The sequence below is a fragment of the Neolamprologus multifasciatus genome, chromosome 23 (assembly GCF_963576455.1).
Source record: "Neolamprologus multifasciatus chromosome 23, fNeoMul1.2, whole genome shotgun sequence".
Classification (NCBI taxonomy): domain Eukaryota; kingdom Metazoa; phylum Chordata; class Actinopteri; order Cichliformes; family Cichlidae; genus Neolamprologus; species Neolamprologus multifasciatus.
The window spans coordinates 20640330-20656774 of record NC_140460.1 but is presented as its reverse complement, the minus strand read 5'-3'; the positions used below and the strand labels follow the sequence as shown (position 1 = coordinate 20656774).

General features: G+C 39.4%; 1 pseudogene across 1 annotated transcript; it reads right to left on the bottom strand.

The window, feature by feature from the left end:
* Positions 1-1129: 1129 nt before the first annotated feature.
* LOC146491473 (prolactin receptor-like) lies at positions 1130-13827 on the bottom strand (annotated as a pseudogene). The gene is made up of 8 exons (XR_014872437.1): positions 11422-13827; positions 9367-9508; positions 7386-7555; positions 5977-6155; positions 4471-4624; positions 3765-3852; positions 3431-3500; positions 1130-1911 (listed from the first exon to the last, which is right to left on the bottom strand). The product of XR_014872437.1 is annotated as a prolactin receptor-like (transcript).
* Positions 13828-16445: the final 2618 nt, after the last annotated feature.

Here is a 16445-nt window from a genome sequence, read left to right as displayed (position 1 = left end):
GTAAGTGATTTCAGCTCCTAAACAGTGGCCGGAGGAAAGAATTGGCAGAATAATGTGGGCACATGTTAGAGAGGTTTCCCTGTAGATACTCTGTGCAAATATTAAAACCATTAAAATCATAAAATTATTAACACCTGCTTTTGAATTTCCCCCATAAAGACAAGAATGATCACAAAAGCAAATCAAATATAGAACAGAGTCATCCAGCTACATATAGATCACTATCTTTTGTAGATACCGTTATTAAAAAAAACAGTGTTTAGAAAAAGTCATTCCAGCACTCAATAAAACACACACACACATTCCTCCCCATTCCCATGTGCCTCCTACTTTCCGCTCCACCACACCCAGCCACACATGCAGAGCCTGGGGGTGCAGGTGTGTCACCAGGGTGGAGGGGAGGCATTCCTCAGCACACATACAAAAACACACAACAAATTCTCCCATACTGAGTTTTTCACTGTGTAATCCTGAGATGAGACAAAACCTCACAGCATTCATTAAATAATGGATGAATTGGATTTTGTATGCATTATTTATTAATTGAAGAAGAGTTCAGTCTTTTTTATTACACAAAAGTTTTCTCACATTGTTTTTGATCAGTTTGTTATTTGATGATATAAAAAGTACACACAAATTATATATACACAACATTAGCTCAACATAACCGCAGACCAGCTTTCATACACGCTCTCTACTTTTCTCTGCATCTGGAGGGCTGTGTTGACGGAGCTCATGCTCCAAGTTGACTCTCCTCTATCACATTTATCTTCACAAAAACAAACTGTAGTAAGTAAAGGTAAAATAATTCCTGCTTATTAACCACAAAATAACTTCACTGATGACGTGACTGACCGTGTCCTCCAGAGCTACCCTCTGGGTATCGTTTCTAACTGAATTCTCTGTCACACCAGTGCTGCTGACTGTGGGTGGATGTGCAGATATCCCTTATGTATTTTCCCATGGTTGTTTTTCTGCAGCCGCCTCACACTCCAACTCACACTCACCGTACATCATATGCAATCACAGATGCATTTCATCTAATACTCTGTGTCAGTTTTCGCTTCACTTGTTCTTTGGTCATCCTTAAATGTTTTCTCTGAGTGGCTAGAATTTGTGAGCGGGGGGGGGGGGGGGGGGGGGGGGGGGGGGATAAGGAACTGGATCTGATTCCAGTCAAACCAGCAGGATACAGCAGATCTCACTTTGCATATGTTAAAAGTCTGCATGTCGGATGCATTCCTGTTTGTTTTTTTTAAGTATATGGATCTACTGCTTGTCAGTCAGCCACTGTTGTCAACAGTAACAGGCAGCACAGGGACAGCTGCCTCATTCTTCTCAGAGTCATCCCCATCATTCTTCTTCTCTTCCTTCTCTGTAGCTTCTAAATCAACCCTCAGAAAAGATGCCAAGCACGGCACTAGATGCACCTCGCCACTTTCCTTTAAGAGCTGGACACAAGTGTAGAAGTTTTGTGGTGAGTGGCTGGTGCTGAAAGTAAGTTCTGGGACCAGGACAGTATTGGGACCGCAGGAATATTCCATCATGCTGTAGTCCGTCCCGGGCAGTGATACGATCTTCAGCATCGGCCATGGAGAAGGAATACTCCGAGGTTTGGTGAAGGCTTCAGTGGGAGAAGAGCTGTAAGGTGGCACACTCTGCACAATCAATGTAGGGTTTGGAGCCGTGAGCTGATGGTGGGGCGGACACTTCCATGGGTGCTGGGTTGCAGGGAACTAGTAAGGTGTCCCTGTCTGATTCTGTAAGGTTGCGTGGATCGCTGTTGTCCTTTGGTGTGTTTAGATAGAGGTCATTGGCACTCACATGGTCCCAGACCTCGGAGGAGGAGCTTGGAGGCCTATAGCTGTGGAAGTTACTGAAGTGACAATTGATTTTATCCAAGTTCCCCTTCTATGGATGGAGGTGGGGGTGGGAGGAGGAAAGAAAGACAAAATTGAAAAAGTAATGAAAATTAAGATATGGAAGAAAGTGGGAAAAGAGGAAGAACAATAATCTTAAAGGAAATTACAGGTAGACAAAGTGATAAAATAAGAGGAGAATGGAGCAGGGAAAAAGATATATGGAGTGAGGCATGAGAATTAAAAAAGAAGAGTCTTGATACATGCTCAATCATCCAGGTAAGTAAATCCCAAAAAGTTGATTCTGCTCATCTGGACGTAGCGTTTTCAGTGGGAGAAACGTTTTGTCACTCATCCAAGTCACTTCTTCAGTCTGAGGTGACTGCAGGTTTTCCCAATCGTATAAACAGTATATTTGCATAATGACTGAAACCAGCCCACTGAAGGAACAATGGATCAGTATTTAAGGTTTGACTCTCATCATCCACTGGAGCATAAACTGGATGTCATCAGGACGCTACAACACAGAGCGAACACCATCCCCACAGACACAGCGGCCAGGAAAGCAGAAGAACATCAAGAAGGCCCTGAGTAAATGTTGCTATCCAAGCTGGATATTTATGAAAGCTGGGAAGGCACCAAAAGAAAGCTCCAGCTGATCCAGGAAAGAAGGACAACCGCTGACTAAGTGAAAACCTGTAGTGATCCCGAGTATAGGAACAGCTGAGATGCATTTTTTCTAAACACCGTGTTTCTGTGGCTTTTAAATCCCAAAACACGCTGCGCCAAAAATTGGTCCACCCCAAGGATCGGGTCCCCTGACACAAACAGCACAGAAGAGCTACCTCTTAAGGATGAGGATGTACACATCCTGGACAGGGAGGAACGCTGGTTTGAGCGCGGAGTCAAGGAGGCCATTTACGAGAAAAGGGAAAGACCATCTCTGAATCGAGGAGGGGGCCTAAGGGTACATCTTTCGCCATCTTACAATGCTGTGATTGCAGCCATTCCCCAACTCTCTGTGAATGGTACTCATGACCATTGATCAGTGGGCTTTGGTCAGTGGTTGTTCATCAATGGTCATGAGAATTTGCATAATTATGATTAAGGAACTGACCTCCCAGCCCATTGTTCCTCAGTGGGCTGGTTTCAGTCATTATGCAAATGTACTGTTTATAAGATTGGGGAAACCTGCAGTCAGCTGAGACTGAAGAAGTCACTTGGATGAGTGACAAAACGTTTCTCCCACAAAATGCTATGTCCAGATGAACAGAATCAACTTTTTGGCATAAAAAAGGAGAGAGAGATGAGGGAGGATATGGGGAAACAAATTAGCGTTAAAAATGTAAATATAAAATTAAGAAAGAGGACATGGAAAAATTATGGAAAAGAAAGAAAAGGGCAACAAAACACAGGGAAAAATTGGACTTGACAATACAATTACAAAAAGGGGGGAGGAGAGATTTTAAAAAAAAAGAGACAAATGGAGGGAAGAAAAGAAAGGAGCAGAAGTACAAGATCAGAACAAATGGCTTAAACCCTGAAAGCAGCGCTGCATGCAGGCAAGTTACCTTCAAAAGCACAGGGTCAATGCCAATAATCTGTGATTTTGGAATGGTCGGCAGGAAGAACTCTTTTATTCTGAAGGTGAACGCAGACAGGGAGGAGGGTTGAAAATAGCAAAAATGAAAACAAAAACACACATATACATTCATCCTCCAACACTGTGACTGTGTGACTGCAGTAACTTCTGCTAACTGAGGTTCTAAGGGTTCTAAATAAGGTCATTGTAATGTTATAGCTATTATAGTGATCAAGGTAAGACCAAAACCAAGTTAATGATTAGCATTTGATACAAAGTCAGCAAGTAATTTTATTTTGAAGGAAAGATGTGTTTTTTCTCACCTCTTGGTCTGTAGAACAAGACTAAAGGCGATAACAAGCAGAGCCAGAACACAAACTCCAGTCTCCAGAATCAGCACCAATAGTTTACCTGCACAGGTAAAACACATTTACTCAGCTTCTGTTTCCTGCTCTCCATCAGCTTTATGACACAGTGACACATTTAACTGGAAAAGTTACAGTTCTTATAGAGATTCTGTGTGTAAGAAGCTGTCATTTTTTATTATTATTTTAGCATCTATAATGCATGTAACAGAAATACGCTTAATGCAATTACAGAACTTATCTTTTATTAGTCTGCAGGATTAATGTCTACTGTCGAGCTCTAGATGTTTGATACATTTGTTCTTTCCTGCCACAGCACAGCTGTCATGGACTTTGTGTTCAAAGGATTTTGTTTTAGGTGATTAATGTCTAAAAATTCTGTGCTCAAAATACAAAGGGATTTTACGCCTGCTTAATAAATTTTAGTTAAGCACTATCATAAAAAAGTGCTCACATCTTTTTTATGCATAGCCAAATTGGTTTTACATGGACATAATGAGAAAAAATACCAGAAATTTATAAAAACCAAACATTAAAAGTAGAAATACAACTGTATTCAATTAATACAATTAAAACTAAAATAATGGTAGCAAATAAAAACAACTTACTAATCATCAAAAAGTATGTAAATCAGCACCATATTGCCATCTGCCTGCTGACATACCTGCAGACGGTTTTGGGGGGATGCTCATCACCAGCGTGGTGCTCCAGTCACTCCACAGCTTGGAGTGCTGAGCACGGCAACGAACTCGGACCACGTAGTCGTCAACAGGGAGTCCAAGCAGCTCCACCTGAGGCTCACGCAGAGGATGCTTCACCTGCAAACAGACAGACATGCAGACTATAATGAACTACTTTATTCTTGAAAATATGTCAGCAGAAAAGTAAAGAACTCAGTCTAATGAATACATTTTTTAAAAAAGTTTTTCATTATCTCTTTTTCAAAGTCTTAGTCTCTCACAGTTCGGGGTTTCTTTTGTATTTTATTTCTTTTTTATTTTGTTTTATGATGCTGAGTTTGGGATTTTTGTCTGTATGTTATTGAGATTTTTTTTTTTTGTTTGTTTGTATTTTATTGTTTTTGTGATGTTTCTTTATACTTGTGTTTGTTGATTTTTGTGGTATTGTGACAGTGATTGTCAGTTTTGTGATATGTTATGTATTCTGTCTTGGTTTATTTTTACTCTTCAAGACTCACAGATCTTCCTCTGTCTTACCTTTGTTGTTTCTTTTATTATTCCTCCTTTTTCTCCTTGAGACTTTGTTCATCGAGTTAAACATGCTCACTTTTTTCACACAGCACTGATCACAGTTTTTAGAACTTTGATCTTTAAACATAGTTGTGCTTATCATCTTCTGTGCAGATGATACTGTAGAATACCCAACATCTTCCTCACAGCTGCATCCTGACTTCAGTGAGCTACAGTAAACTCTTATTCATCCCACACCAGAGTTAGACTCAATGAAATTACTGTCATCTCACATCTGAATGGGTTTTCTGCACAAACGCAGAACTGAATATGTTGAAGGCTAATTTAACCAGATACAAATACAGAAAGGGCTCAAATGTTATGTTTTATATTTTAATGTTTCTTTTAGCATATTTAAAACCTTAAATATCTGCTGAAAACACCATGACAGCCTCTTAACCCAGATCTTAAATCTAAATCTTACTTAAGAAATAGCAACATCATCTGTGACGTTCCTTGATTGAATAATCAAGTTAAATTTAAAGTCCAATCTCTGGTCTCACAGTATAAATTTAAATTTATACCCTTTAGAAATACCTGCTTTTACCTATAGACACCACTTATGAACCTGAATAATGTACCCTCCAACCACAAAGACAATGTTTTTGTAATACACTATATTTAATGTATTTGTGTGTATATTTTACACTCAATATCACAATAATTATAAGTATTTGTGCAATAAATCTTCATAAATGACCAATTAAACAGCCAAATTTGACTCAAAATTTGACTCAAATGTTCATGTCCCCCGAGGGACATGAGGGACATGAACATTTCTTTTCTCCCCTAAAGAACGTTTCCAGAACAGGAAATGCAAGCGCCTTTACCCAAGTCCTTTGTATTATTTTTATGACATAAGACTGCCACAGTAAAGAGAAGTCATAATGATTGTTCCTCTCCATGTTTTCTCCCCATACCTTCCAGTTGTCAGACTCTGTAACATGTCTGTACTGCAGCTCATAGACCAGTGTGATCCAACCATACTGCACGTGGCCGGGCACCGGGTAGGTCCAGGAAATCAACGCGTTTTGGCCCATTTCATCGCTGCCTGCATTTGTCAAGTTGTAAGTCACGTTGACTGGAATTTCAGTCTGAACTGTTAAACACACACAAAATGTGTTTTGAAACATTAGCTGTGTGTCATTAAATATTTCTAGTTTCTATTTCCTGTCTTTGGTGCTCAGGAAAACAAAAAAAGAACATCTATAGTGAGACCACAAATTTTGATGCTAATGTTGAAACTTCAGCTTTCTCCTGCCGATGCTTCCAGACATCCATCCTTGTTGAGACTTTTTCTAACTGCAGAGTCATGAATTTTAACATGCTACATGCTACATGAGGCCTGTAGATTCTTAGAGGTAGCTCTTTGTTTTTCTGCAGCTTTTCTGAGATTTGGAGTCAGTTTTCTGAGCTGTCCACTCTTGCCATGATTGGCAGCAGTTTCTAAGATCATTGTTGATGTCTGTCCTCTTTGGCTTTATGTGAACACACACCTGAATCATTCAGATCAGAAAACTACAAAACCACTACTTTTACAGAGGTGCTCACATTTTGTGATCATCAGTTAGTCAAGTGATTTTTCACCTGGCTTCTACTTGTCCTCTAAATTCCTATGGAAGCAGTAAGAGTGTACATAGTTTTTCCACACACTGCTTCTGCATTTTGGATTATTTTTTGTCAAATTAATAGTGTCAATGTCTAATATGATATAGTTCATCTGAGGTTGTATTGAAAGAAATCATCCCCTGGCTTCCAGTGTTGCTATAAAGTTTGCGATTTGGAGTTTAAAAATAGTCAAATAGTTAAATAGTCAGATATAATGATAAAAGAGGAGACAGGCTGAAACACATGTGCATAGTTTACTCCCAAGGCTAATTTACAACAAGGAAAAATCCTACCACTCACTAATACCTAAAGGTCACTAAAGGTCTGCTTGCACTAAAAACATATTAGATGTGGGTTTTTTTTGTGGGGGACAGTCATGGATATGCAGACAATTATACATGGATTACGGTGACAGTAAAGAAAAGTTAAAGACACACACAGGAGCACAGATGTTTTAGCTGGTTGGCGGAGCATGAGGACTCTTTTCTGGTTTAATTAATTTATAGCCAAGAAGAAATTTGCACCAATATCTGATTTAATTCAGAATCAAACTCAGAACAGAACCGCTTTGGTTTGTTTTTTGTTTTTTTGTTTTGTTTTTTTGCTAAATAACAAACCAAAAACTAACTACAAAAAAGAAACTGAATTTTGTGTTATCTTGACACAAAATTCAAGTTAGCTTGAATCAGTATTGATAAGCCAATGTCATCTCCATCTTTACCTATTTCTGCCACGTCCAGGCAGTGCTTCTGGGAGGTGTAGTTTCTGTGGGTGGTTATGGCGGTCACAGTCAAACAGTACACCGTCCATATAGACGTATGGCTGCTGTCGAAGTGGCAGCTGTTGGGGCCGCCAGTCACATAGTCTGGACATTCAAGGTTGGCTTCCTGACTTCAAAAAAATCAAAGAAAAAACACATTTAGATAAGCACTAACACACAAAAAGGAAATCAGTAAACTAACACTGGACATTTTTTTATACAGTACCTTTCTTTTGTTTTTGTTTTTTTTTTCCACACTTTTTGTTTAACTTCTAAGCATGTTTGCATTAATTCTTCAGAGTTTAGTGGTGTTAGACAATTTGATATATAGCCATCATGAAGCCATTGTTGTAGCTTCACTCTGCAGTTCAGAGATCCACCCAGAGTCCTGAAGAACTGAAAAGAAAAACAAGGAATTCCACAACAGATGGTCTCACTCCTGAGGACCTGAGGTTAATTCATCTGAGACTGAAGTGATGCTCAGAGACGTTTTCCATCATACCTCAAAACGAAGACAAAACCAAGTAACCACCTGGTATTCCCAACCTCTAAAACCAACTTAAAACCAGTTTCAGAACCACACCAAAGAAAATGTCAAATCATATTCCAAATGTAGGAACATCAAGGAACCTGTCTTTAAGTTTTCAAACTTTTGTATATGGAGCATAATCCCAAAATTGTGTTTAGCCTCATTAACATGCAGCACAAACATCAGTGAGGTGTGCCTGCAGAGTGTAAACTCCCTCTCTGAGCTGTGACTTTATTCCTAGTTGCTTTGCTGTTTGGTGAAATTTTGTCCTTTTTTTGTCAGATAATCCCTGATCTACATTTGTTTTCCCAAACAAGCACTGGTGAGAGCGCTGAAGCCATGTGGAGGTCAAAAGCACAATCCAATTTGTCCTGATTAGTGGCAGTGTTTTCTTTGCTGTGGGTGCCATCTGGGCCGGCTGGCATCTGTCTGAGGCCACGTGAGTCTGCGTTCAGGATTTCAGAGCCGCTAAAATGTGATGTCTTAAACGCTTTCCAGTGACACGAAGCACGAGAAATCAAACTGCACAAACTCACTTGACCCAGAAACTTCAGTGTGCTGCTGATCTGGGGCTTCTTTTATAGTTTCCTAAGGCTAAAACAAGGTTCTTATTGTTTGTTATGGACTCTGGAAGATTGTCTTCACGTCAGTGCTTCTAACTGGGCTCTCCTAATCAGAAATCTGTGCCCAGTCTTCAGTGAACTAATATTGTTGGTCTGTCTGTCTAGCCTCCACTCTCCTTGCCTGGATCCTTACTCCCCTGTTCCTCATTTACTGTTCCATGGAGTCCAGTGCTGCCTCCAGCTCTTGCTTCTGCTTAGCCACACCTCTAACCTGTACTCAAAGGACTTACCTGGATACAGCCAGATTCCTGCTCTGCTTGGAAAACCTCCTCCCTAGACTGAAACCTCTCTATTCACAGGTAAGGCTATTTCCATCACTTACTCCACAATCACATCTACACGAGCTTGCCTCCACCTAACCTTCTCCTCTCCTCTCTATCACAGATCTCCCAGCTGTTCGTCTTTGCTCAAACTCTGCACCAGTTTTCAGTACGTCATTAGTTGTCTTTTCAATAAACTTTTTATTGAAAGAGTTTGAATTCAGAGTCCTAACCTGCCAGCATGACATGTATAAAAAATCTCTAGGGAAGTTTGATTAAAACACATTAAAAATTTTTACCCCAGAATAAGATTTGACTTTGATATAGCGGGTTTATGCCCCTTGCATCTTTGCTTTTGTGGAGCATTTCCATCGAGTTCAGTTCAGAATTTTGGAGAGCCACATTTGTCCGTTGGTATAATATCCTGCCATCCCTGTAGGATGTATTTTTGTATATTTCTATGTATTTTTTACAATGTGGGCTAGTTTTACTTATAAAATATTTTTAATTGTAATGTGCAGTGTTCATACTCTGTAGAGTAGGTGAGGATGTGGGTGACTTGCTCGCCATCTGTCAGGTTGCTGAGTGGATGCCACCAGCAGGTGAAGTCCTCCATGTTGGGCGAGCGGCAGAAGTAGATGTGAGGCGTCACTGTGGGGCCACCGGTCGTCTCTGTGGAGTCAGACACAGGTGGAGTTACAAGCAGCTTGATGCAGTAACACTCTCTGCCAATTTATTTATATTTTTCTTCCAAGAACGATCCTGGGAGGTTTTATTTTATATTTATCTTGTTACTTGCAGTTGCTATACTTTTTAGTGGTTTTTGTTATCAAAAAGTAGAAAAATATTAATTTCTCTTACTGTTATCTCATTTTGTGTCAATTTATCCTCCTTTTAATCTAATCCCTTTGATTATCCAGCCTTATCCAGCCTTTTTTACTTCAGGCGTCCACTTTTTGTTTAATGAAGCAATGAGGCAGAAATCCCCTGCCTCCAAAAAAACCAAGTAAATCACAGTGTTATAATTGTAAAAATTTAAAGTATGCTACACAGATTCTTTAATATAGGATTAGAGGTTGTGTATGAAAGGTTTCTGCAGTCACAGTGCTGTTAAATAATAATCAAAGCTCTGATAGTAACGGATGCACGCAAACAGCAGATTGAAGTTTGTAACTAGAAGAAAAGTAACTTCTCTGATACTGCAGCACATCTTTATCCTCTGGAGCTCTTATCTAGTGGTTGCTGATCGGGCTTTTGCTGCTCCTCAGCTGTGGAACTCCTACAGAGTTTATGTAAAGATGGGCGTAGCTTTTGGTTTCTGGATGCTGTAGTTTGAATCCTTTTGGTTGCTGTTGTGTTGGTTTTATGGATCAAGAAGTAACGATATGTGTATGAAAGAGTGGAGTACTCCGTTATCAGCTAATCTATAAAATGTATGAATGCAACACCCAGACTGAGATACCTGCCAATGTGTAACTTCTGTGTCCTGTTAAAGATTTATTACATAAAACATAATTTTGTGCTGGGTAACTGTTTCACTGAGTTAAAAAAAAAAAACATATTTAGGCTTTTTACTCGACGAAAAGTTACAATCCTAGTTAAATAGCTTAAAAGTAAACAAGCTCTTAGAATCAAAGTAATTCGTCTTGTGGGATTAATATAAGTGTCTATGTATCAGTCTTAGCTATAGAGAGCATTCTGTTTATGTAAAATGACCATTTCATATAGATTAAGGTCATAATCTATATATATTTAAAAATATAATATTTGTGAAAATATAATGGCGTAACAGCAGTGGAGTATAAAGCAGCATAACTACCTCTAGGCATGCCCCTGCCAAAAGCACAAACACTCCAGTTACTGAGTTTAATTCTTAGCAGGGCCTCAGTGTGGTGATTAATGTAGTCAAACCCTGCGTGCCCATCAAGATGATGCCGTGGGAAGTGAGCAGTAACCCATTGGAAAATCTGTGGCGCTTCAGTCTGCAGCAGCAGGGAAAAAAGGGAAGGCCGTATGTTTGCACATGCATCCAGTATGCAGATTTATGGCTTTTCCCTTTGATTTTCCCATTGAGATTTCGCCAAAATGCTGGAATAGTTTGTATATATAGTTTTGTATAGAATAGTTAGTACATAATTATTATATACTATGATTAGATAGTCTTTGCACTTTTAAAATGAAGAGCCACCAGTTGTTGTTCCACGATGCCTGTTGATACTAGTTTTTTACAAATTGGTGCCTTTATTTGTGCAGGAGTTTCACACCCTGTGAGGTTCAAAGAGAAATGTCTAAAGAACAGAAAGAATGGAGGGATGACTTAAAATAATCATGCCTTGGATTGATGTGAATCCTGTCAGAGGATTTACAGTAATAAACTTTAAGAAACACATTTTCCCTTAAAAACGTTTTATTTCACTCAAATTAAACTGTTATCATTTCAGCACCATGGACAGCAGTTTTTATGGTGATCTCATAAGCAGTCATCTTACGCTTGACATTTGAGTAGTGGACCTAACATGCACAAAATAAAAAGAAATCACCAGTTTGAAAAACCGCCAGTCTTAAGCGGTTGCTCTCAGACTCACCATGGTCGTGTCTTTCTGTGTGAGCGATGTTCTTGGCGACGATGCTGCCATTGCTCACTGGAGGAAGCAGAAAGAACAGCAGCCACAACATCTCAGATCTATCTGGTAACCTGTCAACAAACAAATAAACATTCAAAGATGAAAACTGGAGAAAACGCCACTGAACCCCGAATGCTCTTAATACTCTTACTGTGATTTTTTACTGTGATTGAGTCTCAGTGTCCACTTGTGTCTGTGTCAGGCCAAGAGGCCAAGTACATCTAAGATTTTCTTAGGTTGTTTCAAGTTAGCGTTTGAAAGCTGTACTACCAACCAAAAGTCAAGAAACAACCTCAACACTGGACACATAATATTGGCACCATGTTTTGAAATTTGAGGGCTTTTTGCCTATGTGTCAAGTAAGATACTGACCATTTCAAATCCAGTCTGATGGGTTCATTTTACCACAGCCAATATTACATTACTTAAAATCAGCTAACTTCTTAACTCAGACTTAATTATCACTCCAAATACTTTAAGTTGCATTAAAAACATATCTTCTGTGCATTTAAAAAAGAAACTTGGTGTATATTCACTTTCAAATTCTGGATGATTTCCAAGTTGTTGTCTTTTGTTCTCCTCTGTAACCCTGACAACAGCTGATGCTCATTAGTTCCAGCTTACATTCAGATCTTTCTAAAAGTTAATAACCCTGCAATGTTTCATGAACTAAAAAATATTTCTGAGAAAATATCATTGCCTTGACACCGACCTTTAGATTTCTGTGTTCAATCATTTCTATCAAAAACATCAGATATTAGAGGGTCTGTTGAAAACTTATTATTTTAAACAGCTTAGTCCACTGAACTGCTTCCTCAGGCAAGAAGTCATTGATGCACATTTACACACACTGTTGAAGGATCAGGAGAGTGGACTTATTGATATGTTTTGGTAGTTTTCTTTGAAACCAACATAAGGGGCTGATGTCCCTCAGATAGAGGGGAAAATAGAGAAATAAAGTCAGTAATAAGCTGTTTGAATGTTGGATTTTCCTGAAGCTCAGGAACTGTTGAAGACTGCTTATCTGCAGCTTCCTAGAATCAGATAAAGTTGATGCTTGTTGTATCAATTCTATGATCGAATACCACATTAAAATCTCCTGCACACAGCACAGTCCCTTCAGATTCTGACATGACTGTAGTAAGTAGAGTCTTCACATTTTGTTGGTTGCTCTCAGGGGGAATATAGAGATTGATTAGTGTCACCGCCTCCCCTTCTAGTTTACCTCTTACAATAATGTATCTCCCCTCACTGTCCCGAATTTCTTCAGAACATTCAAAATTAACTGAATTTTTAATAAGTATTGCTACCCCCTTTTACGACTTTTCTTGCAAGTACTATAGTAAGAATTTCTGTACCCAAATTTCTTTAATTTATCATGCTCTTCCTGCGACAGATGTGTTTCCTGTAGATATATTACATTGGCATTAAGCTTTCTCATTTTAAGTATCACTTTACTTCTTTTAATTGGGTTATTCATCCCATTGAGATTCATTGACACCAGTGTTATATTCCTCATCTTTTCACTGTTAAGTTTTGTTTTATTTTTGGCTTATCACCAGTGTTGGGACTAACGCGTTATTAAGTAACGCGTTACAGTAACTACGTTATTATTGTAGTAACGAGCACGGTAACTAGTTATTATGCCAAAATCAGGAACGCGTTAGTCGTTACTGGGATTTAGATAGGGTCGTTACTCGTTACTTCGTGTGGTGGCTATCGCGGAGCTTCCACAGATTCAATAACATTAGCAAGTGGTGGAGGCAGCAGGTGGAAGAGAAGGAAAAGAGACCCGAGGCGGCCGCCGGTCCAAGTGTGAACTGAACTTCAGGTAAGAAGTTATGACCTGCAGTCTATCTGGGTCAGATATAAACCAAGTTTAGGTGGAGTTTATTTTCGTTATTCTGACTTTTTCCGTACTGCGTACTAGCTAGCATGACAGAGTTTCTATACAGCTGGGTGGGTGCTATGAAGTTAATGATGTTGAACTTTATTTTGTTCATAAGTTATTAGAGTTGCCAACCGTCCCGTCTGGTATTCAGAGAAAATATTACGCGTTTCTTATTGAGGTGAAAAGTAACAGTTTGTCCCGTAATTCGGCTACATTGAAAAAGGCACAAAGCTGGAGTTATTCTGTGTCTTTGCTGCACAGCTGCCTCTTCTTCTCTCATTCTTCCCCTCCCTCTCCCGTTTCTACTTCAATCATGAAAACTGATCAATGATCAGCTGATCGGCTCTCTTGTTTGTTTATCGCCCACTTTGCGCCAGAAAGAGGAAAACAGCCGATGTTGCGTTAAACAACAGCAGCACGTTTAAGCTTGATCAGCTGTTGTTAGAATTTATTTAATATTAATTTCTAGTATCAGCTGATGGTTGCTGGAGCCACAGCTGCAAAAAAGCTGCTGGTCATGATGTCGGTTTGTTTATCTGGTGAGAGGGAAACATGAAGATGAAACCAGGAGATGTCCTTACTGAATCATCAGAGCTGAACAGGTGATGGAGAAACAGGTTTACCTTTTAGGTGACATGAATGAGTTGAAGGGAAGTTATGAACTGTTTCTGAGAGACAGATAACACCAGGATCCTTTTTAGGTAGCTGACAGCTGGTAACTGTGCAGGAGCAGAGCTAGCAAAGTTTTGCCAGGGGCGCCAGGTGGGGCATTAACAGGGAGAGGTGGGCACAAAGAAATACTTTTCTTTCTTATTCTCATTTAAAATGTCTAGCTTTTAAAAAATAATTATCTGAATCTTACAACAAACGATTGATGCATATATACCATCAAAACAGTGAACATCACTGTCACAACAGCGTTTGTTTTCATTCAAAGGCTTTATGATTTTTCCTATAATGGTGGGCCGGTCTCTAGTCAAAATGCCCGGGCCGATTTTTTGTCCCAGTCCAGCCCTGTATGCAGCTCATCTGCAGTCTGGTGTTACCTATATCTTCCTATTCAGAAGGCAGAATTTCTGAGTTCTGAGTACAATCAAAGCACCACGACTGCAGTTTTTGTGTTGGATGTAAAAGGCGCACATGACGCTGTGACGTAGGCTAGAATCATGGCAGCAGTCAATGACGGTCCAGGCGTGGGATTTCTCTCGTGGAAATATGTAATATCTTTTCCTTTCTATTGGTAGGTGGCACAGTGCACTTGTGGCAAGTAAGCAAGCTAGAAGACTGGCAAAGTTATGGAAGCAACACATTAACAAGAGAATTCTGAGTAAAACCAAAGTTACTTTCCCTAGTAACTAGTTACTTTGAAAGTAACGAGTAACTTGAAGTAACTAAGTTACTCTTGATAGAAGTAACTAGTAATGTAACTAAGTTACTATTTTAAAGTAACTTACCCAACACTGCTTATCACTATCATAGCATCCCACACTAACTCTAAGAACTTGGAACAAGATAACAAGAAACTTAAGAGAAACTGAAAATACGTATTTCTTACCCACAGTGTCCCTGTGGTTCGTGGGGTATATCCCTTTCAGATTAGGGGCCCCTGTGAGATCCAACCTAGGTTCCTTAAAAAAAGAAAAAAAGAAAACCTACCACTTTCCGGTCTACCTTGCCTTGAAAAAACATTTTCGTTAACAGAAATAAAAATAAAAACAAAAAAAGGAAAACTAACTAAAACTATAATGAGTGTTCACAAAACTAACTAAAATTAACTGAATTTATAGCAAAAATGTGTTTAGTTTTCATTGATGTGTGCGTGTCATACAATAGTCAAGGGTGAAAATGAAGTTTAGTTTACAGATTTTTTTTCTTGCTGTCTCTCATTATGCCAGCAGGTGGCAGTACGTTAGTCGAGTCGTCTGTGTCGCTGCTCCGTCCACGCGCAGAATCATGTCAGGAAAAGTCGGGAGCCAGAGTCCAATTTGGGATTACTTTGAATGTGACTGTGTTTTGGATAAAGCAAGTGTCTTGTAGTGGAAAGAGACAAATTATGAGGGACATTTCTAAAGGGAAAAAAATCCCACAAACCTTAAAGTGCACTTGAAAAGCTCACACAAGAAGGCTAACCTAGCTTACCTTGAGAAGGTAAGGGAGCACACTCAACCCTCATCCCCAGAAAACAGAAGCTAACCCCAGGCAAGGCAGCGTGATGCATCCCGAGACAACAGGACGGGGATATCTACACAACTGTGTGAGTCAATTGCCTTCAAAAAGTTTATCAATTCACTTGAACCAAAATTACGAACACCCGGTGCTGCGAGAGTTAATAGTCTCATTGGGGCCAAGATATACATTTTATAGTTGCCTGGTATCAATGGTTGTTCATCTGCCTTTATTTATTTATTTATTTATTTATTTAAAGAACCCATAGGTGAGATGTGAGTTGTCTGTCTCTGCGTGTTAGCCCTGCGACAGACAGGCGACCTGTCCAGGGTGCAGTATGGTAGCTGGAATAGCAACATACCCAAGGATAAGCAGAATGACTGATATGATGAAACTGGGATTTTGTTACACTTAATTATTGCAAACACAACTAAAACTATAACTGAAACTAATCAAAACTAAACTGAAACTAAGGATTTTCAAAAAAATAAAAACTAAACTAAACTAGCAAACAATTGGTAAAAACTAATTAAAACTGATATAAAATTGAAAATCTGAAGTCAAAACTAAATAAAAATAAAAACTAATGAAAATTGCAAAACTATTAAAACCCTGCAACAGAGTAACCTTTAGTTTCTGAATTCTACTGTTCAATCATTTCCACCGGATTCAAATGTTTGTATCCTCACTTATAAGTTCTCGGTGTTACATCGCTGCCATCCTAATGCGTTTTGCAGTCGCTCCTCCAGCATCGCGCTTTCCCCGCTCCGCTGCAGCACCTCCACCTGTATTCCTCTCCTCCTTAGCTCCTCCGCCGCCGCCCGGCCGCTGTCGTATGTCCTGACGCCGCTCTCCCAGTGGATCCTGATTCTGGTCAGAGGCGTCTGGAACCGAATTCCTCTCTCTTTTAAGGCTTTCTTAATTCCAG